At 39.5% G+C, this 6687-nt stretch overlaps 2 non-coding genes across 2 annotated transcripts; one reads left to right on the top strand and one right to left on the bottom strand.

Moving 5' to 3' along the window:
* Nucleotides 1–5066: 5066 nt before the first annotated feature.
* On the bottom strand, nucleotides 5067–5139 carry Trnaf-gaa. Its single transcript has one exon. It is a non-coding gene; the product is annotated as a tRNA-Phe (tRNA).
* A 255-nt stretch (nucleotides 5140–5394) lies between these two features.
* Trnaf-gaa lies at nucleotides 5395–5467 on the top strand. Its single transcript has one exon. It is a non-coding gene; the product is annotated as a tRNA-Phe (tRNA).
* Nucleotides 5468–6687: the final 1220 nt, after the last annotated feature.

Below are 6687 nucleotides of genomic sequence, written 5' to 3'. Positions count from 1 at the left end.
ACACATTTTTTCCTCACATCCACAACGAATTTTTGAGGGGGCTCGGACCCCCTCAGGCCCCATGGAGTCGGCGCCACTGACCGCAGCAAGTAGAAAAACGTAAAAGAAATCTTTGTAGTTGAAAAACGAGGAGTCCGCATGCTCCGGATTAATGATTCGAATAAGTTTACCGTGTACTTCTCCAATGCAATGGAGAAATTAATTTTTTTGAAAGTCCACGTAATCTAACAAATTTCAGTGTTTCCTCTGATAATTGGGGTATACACATTTGACCCCTACCGTCCCATATTACATCACAAATTTCGAGCATGACATCAGAAATGGTAGACACATCCAGTCGGCATTAAAATTTTATTTTCTAAACCTATCAGATTTTTTCTGTCTGCTTAGACATTGTCCACGCTTCTGACCCACACAAGGACACTGGTTGTATGATGGTCTTACAGGTCCGGAGCTTCAGAAAGGTTTCTCGGGCTTTCCACCGGGTAATTTGCTCCATGTCTCCCGACGTTTCGAAGAGCGACTTGCTCGTCATCCTCAGGGGATCTTCTGAATATTATTCTGAAAAAATTACTCGGTCTAATTCCCGAGAAACCTTTCTGCACTTGATACGCCGGGAGAATCTTAGATCTGAGATCCGTAGCTTAGTTATCTAGACAAAATGTTGCTTTTTAGAAGCCATAGTGAAACCAAGTAAAACCAGACGGTTCCAAGTTTACACAGATGAAATACCAAGCTAATAACCTTAGGCAGTAGCGTAGCCAGGGGAAATCCAGGGGGTTCGGACTCCCCCGCCCCCCGAAATATAAAAACACAATTATTTTCCTTCATAAAAGAAAACAAAATATTTAAAAATCATGAATTTACAAAATATTTCTTAAAAAATGAAGTTTTTTCGAATATGAAATGTGCTAAAATTAGTTTAAAACCTTAGTAAAATAAGACATTACAATATTTCCCCTGAGTTTTATTATGACACTACGCGTTTCGCCGTTGCAAATAACATTATCAAGTGTGCAATGTCTTATTTTACTAATATTAAGAACTTCCACCATATCGTGCCCAACATCATACAAGATAGTTTAAAACCCTCTAATTAGTACCCTGTTTTTTTTTTTTAATTTCCCCCCCTGGTTTTGAACCCCCCCGTCGAACGAAATTTCTGGCTGCGCCAATGACCTTAGGGGACATCCCACATCCCCTTGGATATTTCCGTGAAACAGTCATTGAGGTCACATAGACGGGAATCTATGAAGTTATGACTGACCGTGTGACACAATGACGCATAACACTCGCGCGTGGGAGCAAAAGTAAACATTCCTGCTCGTCTTAGATAGTGAGATCAACTTTGTATGTATTAAAATGCATCATTCGTCTCCAAGTTGCAACATTGTGTGTAAGATGATCGAGTCCGAGCTGTCGCACAGAGGGACTGATTATCGCGGTCGTGGAAAATGTGTCGTAACACCCCCCCCCCCCCACCAGTTCACTCGCTGGAAAATTAGTTATCCTCTCCGCTTTATACTGCAGTCGCATATGGCTCTTTTCGCACAAAGCCCGCTTTTAACGAACTTATGGAATTTGGCAAATATCTATCGACTACACATCCACACGATCAGTGGCGCAGCGAGGGGGGGATAAAACCTCACCCAAAACTCACAGAAATTTAAAAATTTAATCGATTTTCTTTAATTGGATAAATATTACTTATAGAATAGTGTAAGGATTAATAAAATATCCCTCAGAAAGCCGTTAACTTCGCCATTTTGAACCATTCATCTCAAACATTTTCTGGGGGAGGGTACCCGCATCTCCCGTATTCCATACCCCCAGTATTAGTTGCGCCTAAATCCCCCCCGCTAGCTTTAATTCCTAGCTGGGCGCCTGCACTGGCTTAACGTATCACTCGTCCATATACTTCATCTCTTGTTGAAGAAAGAAAAAACTACAAATGCCTTTAAACAATCGCAATATATATTAAAAAATAAAAAAGACATATATATTGAAAGTTCAGCCGCAAAAATTTAGAAATGAAAAATGTAGGGACTAAAAATAAATTAAAAAAGTTGATACGTCAGAAATATGTCATTTTTCGATGATAATCTTCTATTTGTTTTCAGGATTCGTGGTTTAACCTTCATTCTGAAGCCAATTAGTTTTTTAGTTTCTTTTTCACACAAATAACGCATTTCACTCGATAATCTTAACATAAGTTATTTTTTAAAATTTTTATTATACTACCCACATAGCATGTTAGCTTATGTCAAGCTTGATTTTTCCTTGCCATGTCAAGGTTGAATTTTTCAAGCCTGAGTCCAGCCTATGTCAAGCTGCCAAACTTGATTTTCCCTTGTATTGTCAAGGTTGAATGTTTCAAGCCTGAGTCCAGCGTATGTCAAGCTACCAAACTTGATTTTCCCTTGTCGTGTCAAGGTTGAAATATTTTCTGGTCAGAAAGCTCAGTCACTCACAAAACTCACTTACAACTCACCACTCATATATAACACTAACTCACTCACCTGTGGCTAGCAAGAGCACACAGTGTTATACCACCTTTTATTACCAGCTTGCATTGCTATGTGGGAAGGTGTCATACCCTTGATTCAGGCTTGTTTTTTCAAGCTTGCAACAACCTTGACTGGTGGAGACTAGTTAGCTTGAATCAAGCTTGAATCAAGCTTGAATCAAGCTAACAGGCTTGTTTTTTCCAGTTTGCTGCAAGCTTGCAGCCTTGATCAGTCAAGCTTGAATCAAGCTTGATTCCAGCTTGCATTGCTATCTGGGTAGTAGTGGTAGCTCGATAGCAACCAAGAGAAATATACGAGCGCATTCGGTGCATCTGAAAGTCTTCCTTTTCTGAAACTGTCCCTGTTGCTTTAGGGCAGGCGCGCACTAGCGCGACCACGACCACTGCCACGACCACGGCAGATCCCTGTCGCACACCTTCCGACCAGAGCACGACCACACCCACGATAGCAAAACACGTTCACCGTCCACTTGCTCAGTCGATATTAGTGATGGGCAAAGTCGATCATTTTAGTGATTCAATCATTTTGACTCGAGTCACATAAGTGATTCAATCAATTGATTCAATCACTATGATCGAAAAGACTCAAATCAAGATTCAATCACTATGATCGAAAAGACTCAAATCAAGATTCAATCACTATGATCGAAAAGACTCAAAGGAGTCATGATTGAAAAGACTCAAAAGGAATCATGATCGAAAAGACTCAAAAGGAATCAAGATCGAAAAGACTCAATCAATGGATGTAATAAATCACTTTGAATAATCGAATAAATACTGCCTCATCTGCGAAGAGCATTGGTAACGCTGATTGCTATCCATATTAACATTTCATATACTATTTTAATTGTGAATTCCTAGATGAGTAAATTAGATTGCAAAAATGAAGGAAGTAGTGTCATGAAAATATTTGGGAAGGCAAAACTGTCACAGTTTCTTAACACTAATAGAATAATTTCTAACTATATATCTCAAAATATAACACAAAATACACCACACACTATGCATGAATCTGATCTGCAGGGTAATTTTATGAACGGCACAATAAAATATAACCAGCTTTAACTTCTACTTCTTAACGTTCTCCTACAGGAGTCATCTTAATATTTTCCTTTTACGTGTATTGGTGTTATTAATACTGATAACTGCTGGAAAACATTTAAGAAAAAGATTACACAAGTATTCAGTTCTTCATAACATAGTATTTAATTTTATCACAACTATTTCTGCCCTGACGAAAAGAGATTAAGCATCGGTCATTCCAAATTTTGAATCAAACCGGAAACCGAGATGATTGATATGAAACCGGAAGTCGGAGTGATTGATGATTGATGATCGACTTGTTTAGCGAAATGAATCATGAGTCATTTGATTCACCTAGTGATTCAATCTTTTTGATCGAATCGTTCATGATCGACCCATCACTAGTCGATATGGTCGGGTCGGAGTGAAGTCGGAGTCAGTGCGCGGCGCACCATTACAATATGTGTAATCTCTGGCCGCAACGACCGCTGAGTCGTGGACGACCAAATTCAAAAATTTTGGTCGGACGACTCGGGTCCGACCAACGAGTCGCACTTGGCCTAGTGCGCGTCGCTTCATTTGTTGCAATGCTAAAACTGGTCGTGTGCCACAGGTCGTGGTCTTCAAATTTCGTCAAATATAAACGAATAAGAAAAGGGTGTCGTAATATTCCCCATCATGAGCACTTAAGTCGCTTGTATGCATGTTCACTCAGTGATTCAATCCGATAGTTATTATGGATATGCGTGAGCAGAGCTCTCCCCAGATACAACCCGAGGCGGAAGAATATCACTCATTCCGTTCCTTCCGCTGGGCCATCAGGCACTTCTCTTTTTTCGAGGGATACTCGTAGGCTTAACCTGGGACCCTTCGATAAGTGGCTGGCCCACTAGGTTCTGCCTTCAAGGCCACCACCCAACCCTAATTGTAATTCTTAGAATTTTAGTAATTAGTCTGCATAGCAGGTTGAGACTTTACTATAAATATTTTTGTTGTTTATTTGTACTTTATAACGTTTAGTGGCGGATCCAGGATAGGGACAAGGGGGGGGGGCTCTAAGTGAGGATTAAAATTCCAGTAGTAGTGGGGGTCGGAAAAAATTAATTATCATTCTATCTAGTGTGAATTGGATACCCAAGGGGGGGGGGATAATTGCCCCCTCAGCCCTCCCATAGATCCGCCACTGTAACATTCTGTTTTAATACCAAACTAGAATTTTATTTTGATGGTGTTTTTTAGTATGAATTTGAAATATCGAAATTAATGAAACTTTTACAATTTTTTTATTTGATGAATAAAACACTAAAATGGTTATTTATTATGGACATAGAAAAGACCAATAGGTTAATAATTAATCCAAATATATTTATACCTTCTTTCATATAAACTAACCAGATATTACACCGACGGTTCCAGATATCTAGAAGGATACATATCCATCGGAGTTCTCACAAAATCATTTGATAACGTAAACTACAAAAAACTCATTCTCGTTGGCGATGAGAAATAAAAACAATGCCGAAACCCGGGATTGAACCAGGGACCTTTAGATCTTCAGTCTAACGCTCTCCCAACTGAGCTATTTCGGCTGATGCTGTGAGGGTATTAGTAAAGTAAAAATTGGAAAATAATTCCTTGCTTCCAGCACAGACACGAAGATCATATAGGGGTTACTTCTCTTATCGTGCGATCCTAAGTAAGTATAATTATACAAATCTATATGTTTTTTCCTATTTTCCGTGAAACCCCAACATGATCGCCATGTGATAGAAATGAGATCGCCATCGGTTGAGATAAAAACAAGGCATTACATTCTAATTGATACCTTACTGATGACCTAATCAGCCGAAATAGCTCAGTTGGGAGAGCGTTAGACTGAAAATCTAAAGGTCCTTGGTTCAATCCCGGGTTTCGGCACATATTTTTATCGCTCATCGCCATGCGAGAAAGACTGTTTTGTATTTTAGACTGGCAAAAGATTGTATCAGAACACCGACAGATATGTATCCTTCCAGGACCCCGGACACATACAGTATGTATATAAATGCATAAAATAACAACGCTTGTAAAAATGTCGTGTAATGTGTTGTTTGTGTGAAAAAGGTAGAAGCGAGTAATAGGAGAAGGATAGAACTGATTAATGTTCATGTGGTTGTCGTCATTAGGTACACTGTTATGTAATTGTTGCCCTGGTGCATGGGATAAATTAGTATTCAGGAGGAGGACGAACACTCTTGCCGGTGTTAATGACACGGAATTGCGATACGTGTTTGGTATCACTCGCGGGAAGGGTCCTGCCCCTTCGCTCGCAATTGATGAACCTCGTTATCTTCGGCCGTATCGAGCCATAAATCGATTCGGTGTTGATGCATGAAAAGTCCTTGATCAGCAGAAATTCTCCCCATATTGATTTCCATGTCAGGTCCATTGGGAGAGTGGTGTTTTTTTTAGAGACGTCTAAACATTCACTCGTTACGCACGTAATCAATATTCTGGTAGTTGAAGATTTTCATTTCCGAATTCTTTGAAAGTAAACCAATTGACTAGAAATTTTGGACGTACAGTATGTCAAGTGCTCTTTCTTTACTCCTTTCTCAGTTACCCTTTGGGTCTATGCGTAATTTCAATGTTTATTTTTCTTGGTCAAAAGAAGTACTAGTTTGTGCGAAAATTCCACGAAGAAAAGAAATATAATTCGCCTTGACCGGGATTCGAACCCGGATCTCCCGATTCGAGAACCATCTCTCGCGACTCGATGAAAAACTCATAACAGCTACTCGCTAATCGATGACAATCACCTAAGTGATTCGAAAGATCCGGGTTCGAATCCCGCTTAAGGCGAATGATTTTTTTCTCTGCGGAATTTTCGCAACACTTGTGCTTATTGCGGGTGACTCCGATAATTTTCACCGTGGCCGGTCCAGGAATATTTAAATTAGTACTATTTTGTGTTACGTTTTTCATAAGTCTCTTCTCTGAACTACCATGTAGGTATTTTTGTTGGTCATTGTTGTTTGTTGATTTCAATATCATAGTTGATTGCGAATCTGCTAAAACTATTTTTTTTTTGTTTGAGGTCGAAGTTACAAATTGATTTCCATCTAGCCTGAATACGAACTGCCTACAACAAAACCTTT

This window comes from Ischnura elegans, chromosome 9 (assembly GCF_921293095.1).
Source record: "Ischnura elegans chromosome 9, ioIscEleg1.1, whole genome shotgun sequence".
Lineage (NCBI taxonomy): Eukaryota > Metazoa > Arthropoda > Insecta > Odonata > Coenagrionidae > Ischnura > Ischnura elegans.
This window is presented reverse-complemented; position numbering and strand designations above follow the sequence as displayed.